We start from the raw sequence: 22747 nt of genomic DNA on the forward strand, positions 1-22747 counted from the left end.
GTAAATGTTGATGAAGGTTAATGGATGAGTATGGCTACAGCTAATGCAGTCTAATATAGCAGCCAAAACCTCATTGAAAAAGGTCAAAATTGTTCATTTCAACAGCATCGCATAGCCTACTGACTGTATTCATAAAATCGAATAGTCACCTCACTAACCTCATGCTGGAATGTATTGTATTGCTGGTGTATCACACTACATTGGCTTAGTTGTGGTCACTAATACTCAAGTGTACCATTTTCCTACAGACTTCTCTTAGCGGCCCTCCACTTCAATAACAATGGAGACAGAGACCTGGCTCGAACGAACAATGGTGAGGTGCGCTATGCAGTCCGTTACCCCCAGTTTTGTAAGGGTGGCTGGGTCGTCCGACCCATAAAAGAGAAACCATCATCTGGTGAGCAGTTTCAAGATCAGTTTCTAATGATCATTTTTTAGTTGACCCAATGTATTAACTAGTTAACTGAATGTGATCTCAATATTTGTTTCCCACATCAAGAATATGCATCAGCCCTGATGGTCTCCCTGAGAGAGGGATATATAAGGTCACCACAGGCCCTCAAAGAAGACAGTGCCATCCTGTCCTCAGCTGCACCTGCCCCTCTTTCCACGCATCACAAGATCGCCAAGGATGAGGCAGTCGGCCACTATCTTGAACGTCATTCACGTTTTATGTCCTAATTACTGTCAATGAAATGAGAAATACATTTTATATACCAAGACAATTTGTGTGTTCATTTTGTACAAAAATACATATTTATTGATTGCCTCCCATATGGGGCCATTGGAAGCCCCTGTATGTCCCTCCTTCCTCTGGAAACTGCCTCCTGATTGCGACCACAACACAAGCAGGTATCGCCTTCCTGATCTCCCTGCCCAGAAACCCATATGCCCATCGGACCACCTGCCTGTAGGCTGTGTATCGGAATTGCCTAGAGCAATGAAGGGGGCAATCATGATATTAACAATCCTGTTATAGTCAATACAATCAAGTGATTGAAGTATTTGATGTAACATTTTCTGTTATTCTATTCCACAATGGTAGTCAATTGTAGAGCCTCAAGTATGTATGCACATCTGAGTTTGAACATCTGCTAAACCCTCAGAATCAATAATGCACATTTATTTGACACAAAGTTTGTTATCTGTGTAGAAAACGACAACTATAATAGATTAGGTGTATAATAGTGGTGTTATAAATTCGTCTGAACATACTCTGGTCTGTTGACTTGGAGAGGGCCATGCTCCTGCCTGAAGTTGAGATATGCTACCTGCAGCGAAAACGGGTTGAGGTAACAGGCATCAAAGCCGGGATGGAGCGTCAGGCAGGTAATGTCCGTGGCCGGGACTAAACCGTCAACTAGGGCCCAGTAGGCATCCACCTCTCGACAACACATGCTGTCCATCAGATTCCAAAAATAATTCAGTGGAAATGCATGGATTCCAGTTTCTTCCAGTAGCAGCAACTGGAATCCATGCATTTCCACTGAATTATTTTCGGAATCTGATCCCTTATCATACCTATTCATTCTTACTGCCGCCGACTTATATCGACTAAATTCAAGATGGCTGCAAACGCTAAACTTTGTGAAGATACTGTTTGTATAAATTCGTCTTGTAAGTAAACTACCAGTGCTTTTTCAAAGTTCTCAATGTCTCGTTTTAAATGTCAGGGCCCTCGGAAGTCTACCAATGAAGTGTGGAGATACATTGAGCCTCGTAAATGGGTGTAAAACAGTGATTTATTTGCATGGCTAGCCCGATGCCGAAGCACCACTATTGAAAAAGCTGTTGGTAGCATCGCTAACTAGCTGCCAGATTTTGGAGTGCAGGGGACAAGCCGAGATGGGCTATGAGACATACGTTCACACTCGGTATCATGTTTCAATACACTTTAGGTCAATATCACACCGGAATTCTCCTTTAAATGAAGACAATCTAAATGGATGTTTAATCAAGAACAAGGTCGAAAGTATGTTACAGTAACTCACCAAGTCACTTGCCCTATTCGCCACTGGTTTTCTTGACACCACAACTCTACTTCTCTCCTCTGTCCATTGTTCCTCCCCCTGATCTCCCTAATCTCCCCCTGGCCTCTATCTCGCCTGGGAGGCTCATAATTATAGGCCTGTGGGCCATCATAGGCATGTTCGTTGACATCAGAGAACTTGGTTTCTTCATTCACATCCATTGTAATTTGAACTTGAACTTGACCAGACTCCCTCGCCCATCGTCACTTCCGGTCAGTGCTTTATAGATGTGGAAGTTATTTTATCACAATTTATCTCAAAATATTGTTAATAGCATAGTTATATATTTCTCAATTTCTGAAAATCTTGTTGTTTTATCATCAACATACACTATGCTATATAGGGGTGTCCAACCTGCACGTTGGTCTTTAAGGATGTCTTCACAGACATCTTTAACACTTTCCTGAAGCAAGCCATCGTCTCATCATGTTTCAAATCTGCCACCACCATACCTGTGCCGAAGAAAACTGCTCCATCCTGCTTCAATGACTACCGCCCTGTGGCACTGACACCCATCATCATGAAGTGCTTTGAGCGGCTTGTCATGTCACACATCAAATCCATTCTCCCCCCCACCCTGGACCTCTTCCAGTTTGCATACGGAGCCAAACGATCCACAGAGGATGCAATCTGCTCTGCCCTCCACCCAGCCCTCACCCACCTGGAAAAAAGAGACTCATATGTGAGATTGCTGTTTATAGACTTCAGTTCTGCATTCAACACCATAATACCACAACAACTCATCTGCAAACTTGACAAACTGGGACTCAGAGTACCTACCTCTGCAACTGGCTACTGGACTTCCTCTGTCAGAGGCCTCAAGTAGTACGTGTTGGCAACAATATTTCAAGCAGCATCACACTGAGCACGGGGGCCCCCCAAGGCTGCGTGCTCAGTCCGCTGCTCTTCACCCTGCTGACGCATGACTGCACTGCAACCTACAGCAACAATCACATAGTGAAATTTGCTGACGACACAACTCTGGTGGGTCTCATCACCAAGGGCGACGAGACTCAATACAGGTTGGAGGTGACCACGTGGTGCAGGGACTACAACCTCCTGCTGAACGTCAGCAAGACCAAGGAGATTGTTGTTGACTTCCGGAGAGGTCACACCCAACAGCTGCCACTGACCATCGACGGTGCTGTGGTGGAGAGAGTGAGCAGCACCAAATTCCTGTGGGTGCACATCAGTGAAGACCTCTCCTGGACCACCAACACTGCATTACTGGCGAAGAAAGCTCAGCGCCGCCTCTACTTCCTGCAAAAACTCAAGTTCAAGAGCAAGTGCTCCACCAGCCATCATGACCACATTCTACCGAGGCACCATTGAGAGCATCCTCTCCAGCTGTATTGCTGTGTGGGGCGGAAGCTGCACTGAATACAACAGGAAAGCCCTGCAGCGCATGGTGAACACAGCTAGAAGGATTATTGGTGCTTCACTCCCCTACCTGAAAGACATTTACACCACCCACCTCACCCACAAGGCGACCAAAATTGTCACCCCGCTCACAATTTGTTTGATTTACTGCCCTCTGGGAAGAGGTACAGAAGCCTGCGCTCCCACACCACCAGACTCACCAACATCTTCATACACCAGGCTGTTAGGATGCTGAACTCTCTCCCCCCTCAGCTACATAACATCCTGGACTTTGGACCCACAATGGCTGCCCTGCACTACTCCACTTGCACTACTCCACTTGTACACTTGCACGCTTTGCAACTTGTTGTTGTTGTCCTGTTGTCCTGAAAACACAACACTTCTGCTGCTCTTACATAACTTGCACCACTATGCCACTTGCTTACTTAGGTCAAACAGAACTACCTCAGCCATTTATTGGCCTGACTTTGCACTATTACATTAACTGTCTATGCACAATTGCACAATTTCAACCCAATTTTGCTGCTCTTATTTCTTCATTGTATGTGCCTTCTTATTTACTTTTTATTGTTTACTTGAATGTTATGTTTGTCTGTGGACTTAGTTGGTAAAATATGTCTTCACCGTGGGATAGTGAGAAACGTAATTTCAATCTCTTTGTATGTCTTGGCATGTGAAGAAATTGACAATAAAGCAGACTTTGACTTTGACTTTGAAGGGGTTGGTCTGGGACGCCAGATACTATTGTTGAGCCTTCTGGAGATTTCGTGGGTTTAATTCAATGAAACACTTATGAAGGAAGGTGCCTGCTCGATAACCCCAGTGAAATGCTCTTGAAGGGTGTTCTGTTGGTGATGTTTTTGATAGTGATTTGTGATTTGTTAGTGATTTTGGTTTTGATGGTAATTGGCCAACTGTGTGAAATCCCCTACCTATAGCACTAGGAATTTAACATCTCTCCACTGTATGAAAAATCAACAAACAGATTCTATCGGTGAACTCACCTGTTTGGGCTGTTGGTGATCTGATGGGGGAGGCCAGTGACACAAGGGAAAAGGGGCTGTAGCACGAGCCTATTGTTTTTTCTTAGGATTGTGTTAAATGATTCCTCAGACCCTCAGAAACAAGCCTTGGCCAAAATTCAAAGACGATGCAGACAACTGGGAATACACAAAAAATAAGACATTCACTCATGAATGTGTGATAAAATTGAATTGTTTTTTTTCCTGTCTGATACATAAATGTAATCATAATATAAATCAAATCATAGTATTGAATATTTGCATACACGTATTTACCATGTACTTAACATGTAAACATAACTGGTTCTGCTGTACTTTAAGTAATAGACAATATCTAATAATAACAATTCCATAATTTACATAATGCCATATGCCACACAATGCCTTATAGGATTATAACTTGATTGAAACAATACCTACATGTAAGACAGCATTTCAGTGATTCTACAAAATTTGATTATACCATGATTCTAGGTATAAATATCCAATCAGACTGATGCCACTTATTAGAGAACTGGTGTATTAACATGTTACCTTATGACCAGGGTTGTGTAGCCCAGTAGAGGCGTATAAAGCTTTTTAAAAGTGTGGGGGTTGTGGGAAACAATCTGACCAAATTATAAATCACTCCCTACAGGGACGCTGTAAGTATTTTCTGAGAGGGGTGCAGACTAGGCTATATTGGTGTCTGGGAGTTTCTCCCCCGAATTTTAAAAAAAAATTCTGATTGCTAAACACACCATTTTAATGCAGTTTGGAAGGGACAGAAGAAGCAGCGCCCCTCATATGTGTGGCTCATGTGACATGTAGGCCTACATGATCTACCTGCTATCACTTCACTATTTGACACTACCCTACTGTACATGGAGGCATATCTCATGTTATAAATCAAGAAATCATTTCAGAAATTATGTTTTGTGCATATGGGTTAGCAGGCTACAATAAATTGCCTAACAGACATATGCAAGGGGAAAATAAATTAAATTGTGTTGCATATAGCCATCTTAATTAATGTCAATTTAAAGATTATGATTAGCAGTTTCTATGCTTTTTCCATTGATAGTTACAGGAAGCCACGTTGTTGTTTAAACTATTGTTGCTTCTAGCCCACGTTACCTCCAGTTTCACTTGCTGCAGGGGCGCACATTGCATGAGCTCATAAAAGCGTTCTATTTGAGTTCTACATGCTGGAAATCTTAGTTCTCAGATGTAGAACTCAAATGTGTCTTGACGCCGCCGTTTGTAAGATCAAAATAAGATGTTCTAAATGGAACGCGATCGTATTTAAGACATTAAGATCTCCAGTAGATGTAGCACTACGACACACATTGACAGTGAAATGCCGTCAACGTTTGTAAGATCAGGTCAAATAAGACGTTCTAAATGAAAGCTGTTCAGGTAATTTCCAAGCGTCTTGGAGACGTATGTGCGCTGACTGGGTTATGTCTATAGCTGATGACACCAAGTGAATAAGTAGCCTATTTCTGATTGGGGAAACTTTTAGCCTAGTTTATTTATTTTTTTCAGTCCGCGGTTCCACATTCAATTTTGCTGCAAATGATCAGACGTGTGAAGCACCGTTATGCATAATGCGGTAACAATTATCATTTCAATTCTACCTGAAATCTGCACACTGCAGACGTTATAATGCAGACCCAAGCAGCAGCACAGCCTTGAAAGACGCACACTTTGAATTTGATCAGAGCGGCTCAGGGTCTTCACTAACTTGATGTGATTGGCTGGATGACCATTCAATCAAATCAACAGACCTAATTGTGTCTCTCTGTGTGTTCGTTATGGTAGATACGGTTCCAACTCTTTGCGGGAGCGTTTATTTCCATATTAATCTGACAAAAAGTGTGGGGGATAGAATCGTGTTCCAGAAAAAGTGTGTACGTTATAACACCCACATCCCCCACGCTTGCTACCCGCCTGTAGCCCAGTGGTGTAGTCTACAGTACGTGATACGCAGGACTACGCAGTGTACCCACTTAAAAAAAGTATATAAAAAGTATACTCTTTTGATCCCGTGAGGGAAATTTGGCATTTATCCCAATCCGTGAATTAGTGAAACACACTCAGCACACAGTGAACATACAGTGAGGTGAAGCACACACTAATCCCGACGCAGTGAGCTGCCTGCAACAACAGCGGCGCTCGGGGAGCAGTGAGGGGTTAGGTGCCTTGCTCAAGGGCACTTCAGCCGTGCCTACTGGTCGGGGCTCGAACCGGCAACCCTCCGGTTACAAGTCTGAAGCGCTAACCAGTAGGCCACGGCTGCCCCAAAAAGCATCACTATCTCAGTATACCCACTAACTACTACATCACAGTATATCCACTACAGCTAACTAAACTACACCACTGGTGTAGCCTATTATATAAGATCTGATATAGATCCGTCAAACGATTTGTTTTTACAAGAGGCATTCCATGAGAGAGAATAGCCTGAAACAACCTCACTCAGACTGTTAGTAATCACTTCACGCCTTATACAGTTGAACTGTTGAGTTAATCTGTCTCGCTCTGTGCTCAGGTTTCCCAAACATTACATTCTGAAAGCTGTGTTCGTATTGCTGTTTGCTCACCCACCTAATGATGCATTCACTAGTAGGTGGCGAAAATGCATTAATGATATAGTGTCAGTGTACCCTGTAGCCTCGTTTTAGTTTACACAATGGCCACCGCCTAAATAAGGCGAATAACCTTGTAGTTTTAGGCTTTGCATGGATCAGTGAGTAAGTGTTTGTGGCAGCCATATTTTTGTGTCATGGAGGTTAGAAACAGCATTTATTTCATACAAAATATTGGCTGGGTCTTAAACATAGGATTGAAACTGGCTATAGTTGGAACACTTAGATGTCATCAGGAATTTGGAGTCAAAGCACAGCAGCATAGCAGCATGCAACTAAAACACTGCAAAAACTGCTTATCTAACACAATCTAACCAAGTGTTATTAATCTTATATCAAGATAAGAAAAACTAGTTGGTGTTGTTTTCAGTATAACCTCTTGTGAAATCATTTGACTTAATTTAAAAAATAATTCACTTATTTTAAGACATCTTATCTTGAAAACAAGCAAATTTGTCTGCCATTGCGTTAAGCAAATTTGTCCTAAAAACAAGCTAATTTTTCTGCCAGTGCATTGAGCAAATTTGTCTTGATAAGACTCCTTAAAATAAGTTAAAGTCTTTTTAAATTAAGTCAAAATGGTCTTTTGAGAGGGCTCTAGGTAAGTCTTTTCATACTAAAAACTAGATTTTAGATTTAAAATTAGATTTTTTAATCTTAATATAAGATCAATAACACTTGGTTAGAATTCATTTTTTGCAGTGAACTTGATGACAATCACAATGAAGTTTTGTAGCTGAATGTATTTTCAAGGTAAGTCTAACAAAAATCACTGCTTAACAAATGCCACACACAAATTCACTGTTTCATACCTTTAAAGTGAATATAAGTCAAAAGGAAATATGAGTTTGTGCACTTCAATGCCCTTACAGTTAGAATGAAAGACAATCTATCCTATTTAATATTATGACTAGTTTGACTAGATTAAGACTATCAATCCTGTTTGAGAGACTAACTAGAGGCTAACTTTGCAAAAATATTAGCCTAATAGGTGTAGGATAATATTTTAACCCATGAGCGAATACCATATATGTGTGCTGTCTATATTTTACTCATATACTCTTTCTCTGCTGGCATTTCAACATTGATTCAACGGTAAATAAACGTTATAAACGTTTTAAAAAAAAACATTATAACGGGTGAATCAACATTGAATTACTGTATGTGTTGGATTTGCAAATTGAATCAACGTTGATATCGCAACATTATTTCAACATCCGCCATTTCAACATTGGTGCTGATTTCCTTGATTTCTTATTTTACAACCATTTGTCAACATTTTACAATTAGCATTAAAACAGTGTTTCAACATTGACACAACAACTGACATTATTTCACCTATAATTCAACATTGATTTTCTTAACCTTTTTACAACCAACGTTGTTTCAATGTTTGTCTACATACCCTTTTACAACCATTTAGCATTAAACATTGTTTCAACATTGTTTCAACATTGACACAACGACTGACGTTATTTCCCCTATATTTCAACGTTGAAGGTCGGTCGTGTGCCGGCTGGGTTGGGTTTTGTTTGTGAGCAAGTTATTCATAGAAGTGTATGAGTGAACAGAAATTGGGAGGATGAGAGATGTTTAGCATTTGTGACATAGGTGATTGGGCTTACGTGCTGGTTTGGATAGAGGGGGCCCTGAGATGGAACTGCCATCTTCACTAAGGAGGTTGGCGCCTTCATGTATGTTAGATCAAAGTTTGGGTAAATGTCACTGATGTTGGTTGTTAAGGGATACATCCTTGTGTACAATGTTGGACGAGTTGCCACAAGGGGAGATGTAAGCTTTGACGATAGAAGTGTGCCTTTTCTCTGTATCTTTAGACTGTGCTTGTTAGCGACATGGCGTAGGTTTCCGGTACCGTGAAAAACTGACTGCTGACTCTGCCTGATAAATATTTTGAACAATCCAGAAATTTAGCACGACATAGGATAATTGTTCATATAGAAATTTAAGGGGAAATCAGACAAATCTTGTTCTAATAAATCAATGTGCAGTGTACCTTCTTTGCATGAAAAATGCTAAATTTTCAAAACATGTTTGACTTTGCTATGTCAAACCAGGTTTGATATTATTACTAAGTGAATTACTATGCCTGACATGTCGGTGCCGACGCAAAAAATATTTTATAATGCATTTTAATAGATATACCACATAATGATGCAGTTGCAGGAGTAGAGGTACTTGAGAGACTTATTTTCATAGTACTGTAGGTGGAAACACCAAACAGTGGTCATAATATGGTTGTTTTTAATGGTCCATCATCTAGCCCTGCTCCCCTATCATATGGTGTTCCACAGGATCAATGCTTTGCTGTATTTTATTTTCACTTCATATGTTACCCCTCAGCCACGTTACTGCTGACACACACAGCTCCTCCTGTTGAAACCTGGTGCCTCTGACGCATTGAATTTGAGTTGAGTTTCTCTCATCACTCCACTCCAATTATCCATATCATTACAAGGAAGGAGTCATTGTGTGTATTGATTTTTATCACTGCATGCATTGTCAAGAAAATGTTATTCCACAGGACAGAAAAGACAATGTCTAATATCACTGCAGTGTTGAAACATAATAAGGCAAAGTCCTGGACATTCCTATTCATTCATTATCTACAAACTTGTACTTTGATATGCCAGGCTCCTCCATCCAATTTCTGCTGTGGAGCCACACTGCAAAAAATTAAATCTAACCAAGTGTTAATAATCTTATATTAAGATCAAAAAATCTATTTGGTATTGTTTTTAGTATGAAAACACTTACCTAGCACTCTCTCGAAAGATCATTTTGACTTAATTTATTGACTTATTTTAAGGAGTCTTATCAATACAAATTTGCTCAACGCACTGGCAGACAAATTTGCTTGTTTTCAGGATGGAATGTCTTAATTTAAGAGAAGTTTAACTTATTTTAAGTCAAATGATTTCACGAGAAAGAGCTAGGTTAGTGTCTTTATACTAAAAACAATACCAACTAGTTTTTTTTATCTTGATATAAGATTAATAACACTTGGTTAGAATTTGTTAGATAAGCAGTTTTTTCAGTGCATCCTCACTCATGTCATGAGTCAGTGGCTGAGAAATCAGCTCATATCTCCCTCATAACTCATGCAGAGAGCTCTAAGTCCAGTGTTCAATCTCTTGTAGAAGATCCATTTCCTGCAACAACAGCTAAAGTTGGGAAACATCAATCTAACCAAAAAATCATGTGATGGGCAATGACTGCATAGGACGATTTTCTCATCAGTGAAGACCACATGCAGTTCTTTGTTTTAACAAGCAGTTGATAATCAAGCCAAATGGGGGTTTGTGTTAGTGCCAGAAATACATAACTTGGTATCATGTACACTGATGAATGTATCAAAATACCAACACCAATTTAATTGGTCACATGAGCCAAGGATCATGTTTTCCATCAACATAATTCTATAATGTAGTTGCCATGGCGCCGCCGCGTTCGGACGCCTTTTTGGTTGCTCCGCCTAATTTGTGCTTATATTTACTCTTTGACCTTTTATTAACCCCTAATTTTTTGCACTTTTCCACTGCACTGATTACGTATGATGGTGTTACACTCAGAAACATCGGAAATTAATTGCCTTTTTTGTTTCGGGATGTTTTAATCGACGATTCTACCTGGCCAACTGAGATTCTCCGAGATGCATCATGGAACCATGGAGACGCATCTCGGCGCAGAAGGAAAAAACAGAGGAAAACGAGCCGGGGCCCGTAACAGATTGAGGAATAGAGCTCATAGGCCTCCACTGCCTAGCATTCTCCTAGCCAATGTCCAGTCTCTTGTGAACAAGATGGATGAACTAAGAGCGAGGATACAGTTTCAAAGAGACAGGCAGGGACTGTAACATTCTATGCTTTACTGAGACATGGCTAACTGAACTTGCAACTGAACTGTGCCATCACTCCGGTGGAGTTTTTCTCTGCTGCTCGCTCTGACAGGACTGACGAATTTGGAAAATTGAAAGGTGGCGGTGTTTGCATCATGACTAATAGCAAGTGGTGTGATCGTAGAAATGTCACCGTTCTCGCAAAGTCCTGCTCGCTACCTGCCTACCTAGGACCTACCTACCCTTCTACCTGCCCCGTGAGTTTACTTCGGTAATCAACGCTGTCTACATTCCTCCACAAGCCAACACAGATGCTGCGGTTTCAGAATTGCAAGAAGTGTTAAGTAGACAACACACGCACCCTGAAGCTGCGCTTATTGTGGCCGGTGATTTCAATCAAGTACATCTGAACCGGTCCATGCCTGAATTTATTCAACACATTCACTTCCCTACACGTGGTGACAACACACTGGATCACTGCTACACACAGTTCAAGAACAGTTACAAAGATAAGTCTCTACCAGCTTCCGGAAAATCAGATCATGCCGCTGTTTTCCTACTGCTTATGTACAGAGAAGTCAGAGGGACCCCCCCAGGTCAAGCCCTGGACTGACCAATCGGAAGCCAGGCTACAGGACGCCCTTAGCAACGTTGACTGGGAGATGTTCAAGACGAACTCTGCTGGCATCCATGAGTTTACGGAAGTATCATTGAGTTACATCAATATGCTAACTGATTCCATCATCCCAACTGTAAAGATCCGAAACTTCCCTAACCAGAAGCTATGGGTGGATAGAGAAGTGAGAACGGTATTAAAGACACGCACCATCACTATTAAAGATGCTAAGCGGCGCTATAGAGACAAAGTTGAAGCTGATTTCTTGGAGGGTGATCCAGCACGAGTGTGGAAAGGACTCCGAACCATCACTGGCTTTGAAAGAAAGTCCCCTCCTATGATGAATGTGAGTAAAGCCCCCCCTGATGAACTTAATGCTTTTTATGCTCGCTTTGACATGAAAAACACAGACTATCTTGCACTAGCTGCAGCATGTGAAGCAAATGAGGATGCACCTTTCTGTGTCTCTGAGGTCGATGTGAGCAATGCCTTTAGGAGGGTTAATTGTAGAAAAGCTGCTGGACCGGATGGAATTTCTAACAGGGTTTTGAAATCCTGCGCTGCTCAGTTAGCTCCTGTGTTGACTTATATCTTTAACACATCATTGGCTCAAGAGACAGTTCCTACTTGCCTCAAGCAGTCAGTTATTGTTCCAGTACCGAAAAACAAAAGTCCATCATGTCTGAATGACTACCGCCCAGTAGCCCTGACGTCTACAGTGATGAAGTGTTTTGAGAAGCTTGTGAAAAACATTATCTGCTCATCCCTCCCTGCCTCCTTCGACCCCCTCCAATTTGCTTATAGAGCCAACAGGTCTACAGAGGATGCCATCTCAAACCTCATGCACACCACCTTAACTCACCTGGAGGAGGGGAATGGGAATTATGTGAGGATGCTGTTCATTGACTTTAGTTCAGCATTCAACACGATAGTACCTCTCACCTTGGTCACAAAGATGAAGGCCTTAGGACTGAACACCACACATTAACCATCAGCACTGGTTCTCCCCAAGGCTGTGTTTTGAGTCCACTGCTGTACAACATCTACACACATGACTGCAAAGCCAACAGTAGTCATACCTCCATCATCAAGTTTGCAGATGACACAGTGATCGTGGGCCTGATTAGTAACAACAATGAACAGCTCTACTTGGATCAGGTTGATGAGGTGGCACAGTGGTGTCAATCAAACAGCTTGACACTGAATGTCAATAAAACCAAACCCCACTAATGATCAGCAGGCAACCTGTAGAGAAAGTCACAAGTTTTAAATACCTTGATGTCCACATTACTGAAGACTTAACATGGACTGTTAACACTCAATACGTTCTGAAGAAGTCCAGACAACAACTCGACTTCCTTCGTCAGCTAAGGAAATTCAAAGTTTCTACATCCATCATGAAGGCCTTCTACACTTCAGCGGTTGAGAGTGTCCTAACTGGTAGCATCATCACCTGGTATGGGAACTCCACAGTTAGAGATTGTAGTACTCTGCAGAGAGTAGTGGGCTCAGCTGAATGTACTATAAGAACTCAACTCCCTGCTCAACAAGATATCTATTCCAGAACAGTACTCCTAAGAGCCCAAAAGATCCTGAAGGACTCTTCTCCTCCTAACAATGGATTATTCCTACCGCTGAAATCAAGAAGACGCCTATGTAGTCACAAAGCCAGAACTGAGAGACTCAGGAGAAGTTTTATCCCCAGGCCATCCAACTCTGAACTCACACTATACTGACTTTGCACACATTCACTCCTCAGCACTCTCAAACATTTCCCAACTCTGAACTCACACTATACTGACTTTTGCACTCATTCACTCCTCAGCACTCATGACCCCCCCTTATTTCACACCTACATGACTTTTAGCACTTTTACATCTCACTCCCTATGCTACAGACCTTTTATTTATTTTTCTTATTTCATCACACGTCAAAACACACACACACACACACACACACACACACACATCTGACTTTCTCCAACTTTTTGCACATCTCCATAGAACTTTTTATTTATTATTTTTGATTTCTCCTCCATCTATCTACCCATGTCCTTGATTGCCTAGCCTTTCTGCCCCCCCCCACCCCCATCCCCAACACACACACAAAAAACACACACACTTACATCACTGTCATCACCACACATACAGCACACTGCTTGCTACAGTAAGCCTCCTCTACATACTTGCTGCACACTGCCCCCCCTCCCTACATACACAGCACATTGTCTTCAGGATCTTCTCCAACACACATCCTCTACATACTTACAGCACACTGCCCCCACCTACCCACACACACAATCACTGCTCCACTCCCCTCCCGCCCACACACACATCTTCACTGTCATCACTCACATACATCATACATACAGTACTCTGCTTGCAATAGGAAGTCCTTTCACCATAATTGCAGTACACTGCCCCCCCCCCCCCAATACACAGCACATTGTCTCATGAGGAAGCTTCTCCAACACACATATTGCACACTGCCCTCTCCCCACATACACAGCACACTATCCCATCTCCCTTGACATCCCCCCAACACACACACCAAGACCCCTGGCAGTTGGGTTAGCCCCTTGAGCCGTGGATCTGCCCAAGGTTTTTTCCTTGGTAAGGGAGTTTTTCCTTGCCCCTGTTGCTCTTGGGTGCTCCTTGTTGGTGCCCCCCCCCCCAATCCCAATCCTCCCCCACCTTTCTTATGCAGCCCTTGCCACTTAATATACTAAACCCCTCTTCTACTGCACTTTTTACCCCACAATAAATGCACAAATAGGCTGACACCAGACATAATTTCATTGCATTTCTTACTTCCAGTAACTATATGCATGTGACAATAAACTTCCTTGTATCCTTGTAATGTGTGCATCTGTCTCATCTGACTAATTAGAACTTCAATGCAAAGCCAATGAACTTGATTAATAAGACTACACTGCAAAAAATGAATTCTGAAAATGAAATGAAAAGAATTGATCTTATATTAAGATTAAAAAATCTATTTGGTATTGTTTTTAGTATGAAAAGACTTACCTAGCGCCCTCTCAAAAGATCATTTTGACTTAATTTAAGAAGACTTTAACTTATTTTCAGGAGTCTTATCAAGACAAATTTGCTCAACGCACTGAAACTTACAATATGAAACTATAGACAACTGAAAACGACATAAACTTTAGAATTTAGAATTGTTTATGAACAATAAACTGCACCGGGTCGCTGCCGTACAGTGCATGTGCCCAAGCCAGTTGCACCACGGCCAGGGCCTATTTTAAACAAAAAAAAAAAAAAAAACTTTCTTCTTATTAATCTTAATATAAGATCAATAACACTTGCTTAGAATTCATTTTTGCAGTGTACCCCAGACATAATTATTAGTCCTTACAAAAAAAAATAACTGCATTACTTCAAGTGTCAAAATTGCAGTTTTGGAGGAAATATTTGCCGTTCTAATGCAGGAAATACAGTATTTTGGACACAACAAAACTGCATTGTAGGCCTACTGCATAGTAGCCTATTGTACTTTACTGCAGTATTTTAGACATGAAAATACTAAAGTACTGCACTGTACTGTAGTGTAACTGCACTGTAAAAACTGCAGTTATTCTTTGTAAGGGAGGTTATTTGGTAGTAATGGTAAATGCTGCAGATGCACAAATAATAATAATAATAATAATAATAATAATAATAATAATAATACATTTTATTTGTTATATAGCACCAGCGTACCCGAGACACCTAACAGTAGACATAAAAGACAGACAACAAACAAAAATGAACAAGTAATAAAATAAATAAATAAGAAATTAAAATAAAGAAAAGCCTATGTTAACTTAGATCTAATAAAACAGAAATTTAACAGAATTTTTTTTAACAAACAGAAACTTAAATCTACATAAAACAGATATATTAATTTACTTTTAAGTGACTAGGGCTAGTTTACAGCACGACGTTTGTTCATCATCACTGTATAGGCAGAAATGAAATCTGCCTTGTTTACTGTGGATTGGATCAGTGTGATACTCTTTTGATATTTATTGATTATTCATTTTCAATATAATGCTTGCACATAAGTTGGATTATATTGCAAATTTGCTCAAAATTACAGGATGAGTCTTAGAAGAAGAATAGCGAAGCACTTTGAAAATAATCAGATTTTACCATTTTTAAGAATACAACGATAAAATGGACAAAAAATAATTTTCTAAGCTGACAACTTGGCGAGAACACATGTTAAGGGGTTAAATATTGATGTGCACCTAACTCCTCACTGCTCCCCGAGCACCACTGAAGCAAGGCAGCTCACTGCTCCGGGTTAGTGTGTGCTTCACCACACTGTGTGTTCACTGTGTGCTCTGTGTGTTCACTAATTCACGGAGAGGATAAATGCAGAGACCAAATTCCTTGTATACACCAGTATACTTGGACTAGAAACCTGATATACAAAAATGTACATTTACATGTAGGGGTGTTCATCACTCTGTGTAAACCTGTGTGCACAAATAATGAAACAATGTAATTGTAATGCTTCTTAAAATTAAAATCAGTGTCCTCAGTCTACTTCTCTTTTAACTAAATTTTAAATGTCCCTACATTCCTAATGCTTGACATAGCATACAAAAAGGTTTTCTAAGTCCATGCAATGCCATTTATGTTTATCATAGTAGAGAAGAAACAACAGACTTGTGAGGTGTAGTGAAACCCAGGCATTAGTAGTTGACGAGACAATCAACAAGTGTTGTAAAACTAAAGATAAACAGCTGATAATACATAAGTATTAGGACATAATGGGATGTGGTTGTGAATGGCATTTTGTTTTTCTTGGACAAATGATGAAAAACCTTTGACATTTTGGAAGCCAGCCTCAACACAGCCAAGCATCTAGTCTGCAATAAGTCATCTTTAAATGTTTAGCTGTACAATAAGTCATCTTTAAATGTTATAGCTGTACCTCCAGACACATTGGTGTGTCACAAAACACATATAGACAATATGTATGTTATGAGGACTTTGTGAGAGAAGGCAGTGACTTCAGTCACTGTGAGACAGCAGCTGTTACAGTTACGTAACCTCTGATAAGTCACTTGTGCGACACACATGCGTGCACACGTATGCATAAACACACACACACGCACACACACACACACACACATACACCTCTCCATATGGTTGAGCATATCTGACTCACTCAGAGTATCTTGAATTAGACTCAGTTCAAATCAAGTCAATTATGTTTAAGACAATTATGTATGTCAATTATGTTTAAGACAATTATGTATAAGACAATTAATACTATGGATTGAATGTTGTAATGTTGAGTAACAAACTGTTAACCTGACCTCAGTATTTTAGCATAAGTTTACATACTTTTCGGAATCAGAACCAAATATCCTTGTTCACCAAGTACTGATTTCAAGAAATGTCTCTTGGTGCAGGTGGGAACATAAGATAAAATACAACCCCAAAACAGAAAAAGTTGGGACGTTGTGTAAAATGTGAATAAAAACAGAATGTGATAATATACAAGTCTTGCAAACCCATATTTAGCAGCAAAGGACATAGACAACATATTAAATGTTGAAAATGAAAATTTGAACTATTTCATGGAAAATATATGTTAATTATTAATTTGATGCCAGTAACATGTTTAAAAAAAAGTTGGGACGGGAGCATGTTTACCACTGTGCTGCAAAATTCCGGGAATTTTCAAAGTTGGAAACTTTCCATGGGAATTAACGGGAATATACGGAATTAACGGGAATAAACGGGAATTAATGGGAATAAACTGGGAATTTTTAATATGGCAAGTTAGTCTATAACAGGGAACTTAAATGTAGTGGACAAAATCCCATCTTGCAGAATAATATTAGTTAAAACAACCTGATTTAATGCAATTTCAGTCAAATTTCTACCCTGCACATACGTCAATCCCATGCACACAGCAATCAGCATAGGCTACATAAAGGAAACCTATGGTGCGTTCATGTGCATGGGGAAAATAAATTCCGGGGGAAAATAAGCGCCAGCGTACCCGAGACAGTAGACATAAAAGACAGACAACAAACAAAAATGAACAAGTAATAAAATAAATAAATAAGAAATTAAAATAGGCAGCTCACTGCTCCGGGTTAGTGTGTGCTTCACCTCACTGTGTGTTCACTGTGTTCTCTGTGTGTTCACTAATTCACGGAGAGGATAAATGCAGAGACCAAATTCCTTGTATACACCAGTATACTTGGACTAGAAACCTGATATACAAAAATGTACATTTACATGTAGGGGTGTTCATCACTCTGTGTAAACCTGTGTGCACAAATAATGAAACAATGTAATTTTAATGCTTCTTAAAATTAAAATCAGTGTCCTCAGTCTACTTCTCTTTTTAACTAAATTTTAAATGTCCCTACATTCCTAATGCTTGACATAGCATACAAAAAGGTTTTCTAAGTCCATGCAATGCCATTTATGTTTATCATAGTAGAGAAGAAACAACAGACTTGTGAGGTGTAGTGAAACCCAGGCATTAGTAGTTGACGAGACAATCAACAAGTGTTGTAAAACTAAAGATAAACAGCTGATAATACATAAGTATTAGGACATAATGGGATGTGGTTGTGAATGGCATTTTGTTTTTTCTTGGACAAATGATGAAAAACCTTGACATTTTGGAAGCCAGCCTCAACACAGCCAAGCATCTAGTCTGCAATAAGTCATCTTTAAATGTTTAGCTGTACAATAAGTCATCTTTAAATGTTATAGCTGTACCTCCAGACACATTGGTGTGTCACAAAACACATATAGACAATATGTATGTTATGAGGACTTTGTGAGAGAAGGCAGTGACTTCAGTCACTGTGAGACAGCAGCTGTTACAGTTACGTAACCTCTGATAAGTCACTTGTGCGACACACATGCGTGCACACGTATGCATAAACACACACACACGCACACACACACACACACACACATACACCTCTCCATATGGTTGAGCATATCTGACTCACTCAGAGTATCTTGAATTAGACTCAGTTCAAATCAAGTCAATTATGTTTAAGACAATTATGTATGTCAATTATGTTTAAGACAATTATGTATAAGACAATTAATACTATGGATTGAATGTTGTAATGTTGAGTAACAAACTGTTAACCTGACCTCAGTATTTTAGCATAAGTTTACATACTTTTCGGAATCAGAACCAAATATCCTTGTTCACCAAGTACTGATTTCAAGAAATGTCTCTTGGTGCAGGTGGGAACATAAGATAAAATACAACCCCAAAACAGAAAAAGTTGGGACGTTGTGTAAAATGTGAATAAAAACAGAATGTGATAATATACAAGTCTTGCAAACCCATATTTAGCAGCAAAAAGGACATAGACAACATATTAAATGTTGAAAATGAAAATTTGAACTATTTCATGGAAAATATATGTTAATTATTAATTTGATGCCAGTAACATGTTTAAAAAAAAGTTGGGACGGGAGCATGTTTACCACTGTGCTGCAAAATTCCGGGAATTTTCAAAGTTGGAAACTTTCCATGGGAATTAACGGGAATATACGGAATTAACGGGAATAAACGGGAATTAATGGGAATAAACTGGGAATTTTTAATATGGCAAGTTAGTCTATAACAGGGAACTTAAATGTAGTGGACAAAATCCCATCTTGCAGAATAATATTAGTTAAAACAACCTGATTTAATGCAATTTCAGTCAAATTTCTACCCTGCACATACGTCAATCCCATGCACACAGCAATCAGCATAGGCTACATAAAGGAAACCTATGGTGCGCTCATGTGCATGGGGAAAAAATAAATCTCGGGGAAAATAAAAGCCAGCCGCACTTGAACAGTAGACATAAAAGACAGACAACAAACAAAAATGAACAAGTAATAAAATAAATAAATAAGAAATTAAAATAGGCAGCTCACTGCTCCGGGTTAGTGTGTGCTTCACCTCACTGTGTGTTCACTGTGTTCTCTGTGTGTTCACTAATTCACGGAGAGGATAAATGCAGAGACCAAATTCCTTGTATACACCAGTATACTTGGACTAGAAACCTGATATACAAAAATGTACATTTACATGTAGGGGTGTTCATCACTCTGTGTAAACCTGTGTGCACAAATAATGAAACAATGTAATTTTAATGCTTCTTAAAATTAAAATCAGTGTCCTCAGTCTACCTCTCTGTTAACTCAATTTTAAATGTCCCTACATTCCTAATGCTTGATATAGCATACAAAAAGGTTTTCTAAGTCCATGCAATGCCATTTATGTTTATCATAGTAGAGAAGAAACAACAGACCTGTGAGGTGTAGTGAAACCCAGGCATTAGTAGTTGACGAGACAATCAACAAGTGTTGTAAAACTTCCGGGGGAAAATAAATTCCCAGTGAAAATGTCATCTCATGTGGGAATAACTGGTGTGAAACTGGGGGAAGTTTGCAAACAGAGTTGCCCAGTTATGGGCTTGTCGTCACTTTTGTCCTCATTCAAATAGGTGTACATCATTTTGAATAAGCTGTAATGGGACAATTAATCTGTCTGATTAAGCTTGACAATTTATATATAACTTACATAATCTATAAGGTTTGGTTGGGGTGGTATGTTGTGTCATTTAATTTGTGTCATTATATTTTTATTTGTTTTACCATTTTCTGGGATTCTAACTACAAAATGATAGTCAGTCAATGTTCCAACCAATTGGATTTTGTTGAGTGGCATGGTGTCTCTTGGGCAGTTTAGTGGTTTCAGTGTTGCTAGCTTAGCACGCTAGTAAACCATAGGCAGAGAATGGGATTCCCGCTAGCATGGTAGCTAGCTTTGTATGCTAAGCTAAGCGAAAATACGAACAAACAAATCATATTGCTTATCACGAAACAAAATGTTAATGTCTGTATATGAAACAGTAGGAATTAACTAAAATTCCCAGTTAATTCCCGTAAATTTCCATTAATTCCTAGAATTTCCTTTAATACCATGAAAGTTTCCAATTTGGAATATTTCCAAAATTCCCCAGCTTAACTTCCCATGGAAAGCTTCCGGTAAGTTTCCAGAAATTTACCGGAAATTTTCAGCCCCTTTGCAACCCTAGTGCTGCTTCTCCTGTTCATTTAACAAAATTCTGTAAATGTTGTCCCATTACTCCCAATATAGAATTTCAGAGTATTCTTAGTCATGTTTTTCATTCCATTATGCACCTAATGGCAGCCTTAAATTGTACGATTTTGGTCTGTTTTCACAGTTGGCGACTAAATTTCCAAAGTCGGACAGAACTTTGGGGGCAGCCGTGGCCTACTGGTTAGCGCTTCGGACTTGTGACCGGAGGGGTTGCCGGTTCAAACCCCGACCAGCAGAAAGCGGCTGAACTTTCCATTGAGCCCTTGAGCAAGGCACCTAACCCCTCACTGCTCCCCGAGCGCCGCTGTTGCAGGCAGCTCACTGCGCCGGGATTAGTGTGTGCTTCACCTCACTGTGTGTTCACTGTGTGCTGAGTGTGTTTCACTAATTCACGGATTGGGATAAATGCAGAGACCAAATTTCCCTCAAGGGATCAAAAGAGTATATATACTTATACTTATAAATCATGAGAGTTGTACTGGAATCGCGGCGCGCTCCCGTCAACTAGATCGTGTAAGGTGCCAATCTTAGTGGTTTTAAGTCAGTCGGAGTCAGTCTTGTTTTAGTTTTGTCGTTATGACAATATCAAATATGTTTGATTTTATCGCAAGTCTTTTTAGTCATGGCTCATGCAAATAGTGACATGAACAATATAAAAACCAATAGTGACCTCTCTCCAACACCAAACAGGAAGGGGAAAAGTAGGCGATAGCTGTAGCCTACAGTAGGTGTATCTGCGAATTCATACAAATCTTCTTCATAAGTATATATTGGTCTTCTGTATGCACCGCTAGACAGGTGAATGAAATCCTGTGGACAGTTAGCATAAATATGGTAAGTCTTGGTACAGAACGGCCTATTCCAGCCTGCAGTGAAAGTGGTGTCCATAGCAGGATGTTCAAGATCGTTCCAAACATCCCTAAACATCACCCAATCTGCATCACTAAATGAAATGTGCGCCATGTCGTCTGACAACACCAAATCCGGTGATGCCAAAGCGTATAGCTTCTCACTGCGATCTTCCTTGTCAAAAACATAGCCTCCTATCCACCCATCGCTCAACAACCATTGGTATTCCACGGCATCATTAGGTTTACTCAGAAAATTAACAAAAGTTTCAGGTGTCCTCCTTTGCGGTGCATAAGTTATTTCTGGATTCGGTAGCTTGGCGCTAACAGGTGTGAGCGTAATCCACCTCTTTGATTTTCCTGATTCAATCATATCTGCCATGGTAAGTTCTGTTCAAAATCACTGCTAGCAATGATAGCTATACAACCACCACAGCTTTTATAATCTCAAACCTAGAGGCCTGGGCAAAACACACCCACTACAAAAGGGTTTATAGTTAACCATGTGTCTGCATACAAGCGTCACTACTCATAAACAGTTCTTTTACAATGTTATCAGCACTAGTGTACGTAGGTAGTAGGCAGACCCCCCACATGAAAGGGGTCTCAAACAATACACTCAGAGACATGCCCGGACAAAACACCACCCCTACAAAGTAGGGGATCATAGACTATCATTTTGGTCACCTAAGACCACCATGAATTCACTTATAAAGGTTACATTACAATGCATAGCATTGAAGCCCGGCAGCCGAAATAGCTCAGTTGGGAGAGCGTTAGATTGAAGATCTAAAGATCCCTGGTTCGATCCCGGGTTTCGGCAGCTCTATTTTCTTTTTTTTTTTTTTTTTTTTTTTTTTGGCCTACTGGTTAGCACTTGTAACTTATAGCTAACACATTTTTCAACCAAAACCACTAACAACATGCTAAACAGGTTATTGGCTGTGCTAGTAGCATACTATATGTTTTTTCCAGGTATTAACACTCCTATACATTTCATACAAAGTTTATCTGACCCATAATAATAACAACAAAACACACATGAGGGGGCTGGGATTCAACATAACTGACAAGGGGGGCGGGACATTGTTTGACGACAGTCACATGGCTGACAAGGGGGCGGGGCATTGTTTGACGACAATCACATGGCTGTCACATGACTCACAAAGCAATAACAATAACAAACAACACGTGGTGACAACCACATGGCTAATTTGCATAAGAAGGAGGTGTGGTTTATGA

General features: G+C 40.0%; 1 protein-coding gene and 1 non-coding gene across 6 annotated transcripts in view; one reads left to right on the forward strand and one right to left on the reverse strand.

Moving 5' to 3' along the window:
* Positions 1-22747, reverse strand: part of hivep2a (HIVEP zinc finger 2a) — a 121580-nt gene that overhangs the window by 62755 nt on the left and 36078 nt on the right. For all 5 annotated transcript variants that reach the window (XM_048251207.1, XM_048251206.1, XM_048251203.1 and 2 more), the window contains one exon: positions 4415-4570. The gene's annotated coding sequence lies outside the window, so the exon portion shown is untranslated. The remainder of the gene's footprint in view (positions 1-4414; positions 4571-22747) is intronic.
* trnaf-gaa lies at positions 22256-22328 on the forward strand. Its single transcript has one exon. It is a non-coding gene; the product is annotated as a tRNA-Phe (tRNA).

Source organism: Alosa alosa, chromosome 8 (assembly GCF_017589495.1).
Source record: "Alosa alosa isolate M-15738 ecotype Scorff River chromosome 8, AALO_Geno_1.1, whole genome shotgun sequence".
Lineage (NCBI taxonomy): Eukaryota > Metazoa > Chordata > Actinopteri > Clupeiformes > Clupeidae > Alosa > Alosa alosa.